The following is a 484-nucleotide window of genomic DNA, read 5'->3' as shown; positions in this document are numbered from 1 at the left end:
TGCGTCGGTCCGCCGCACCTCTCTCCCCGCCTGAAGCGCCTGCTTCATAGTTTAAGCTAATGATGAGTGTGTACAGGTGTGCTTTATACTCCTCCGGTTATTCCGTCACACCTTACCGTTCTAGCAACAGGCCAATAGGATTGGAGTGATTTCATTCACATTCAGACCTGCTTCGCCTAGAGGCGTTCCCATAGTGTCGTAACCGACGCAGTCTCTCGTTCCCCTTCTCGGGGAACCAGGGTTACATACGTAACCCGAGACGTTCTCCCATGCTCTAACACACAGTAAAGATGAAATGTGTGCTGTTCTCACATTCTTCCTCTGTATGTACACATAAACAACAAGGCAGGGAAATATAAAAGGAATTTATTTTATTGTTTGGGTACATTATTGTTCAGTGTACATGCTCACATCTGAAACAAACTTTACGTGCTTGTTAACTCTCCCACCCCGCAGACATCTACACGTCAATACCGATTTATAT

Source organism: Micropterus dolomieu, unplaced genomic scaffold, assembly GCF_021292245.1.
Source record: "Micropterus dolomieu isolate WLL.071019.BEF.003 ecotype Adirondacks unplaced genomic scaffold, ASM2129224v1 contig_12763, whole genome shotgun sequence".
Taxonomy (NCBI): domain Eukaryota; kingdom Metazoa; phylum Chordata; class Actinopteri; order Centrarchiformes; family Centrarchidae; genus Micropterus; species Micropterus dolomieu.
The sequence above is the reverse complement of the archived record's forward strand: the minus strand, read 5'-3'. Positions refer to the sequence as shown.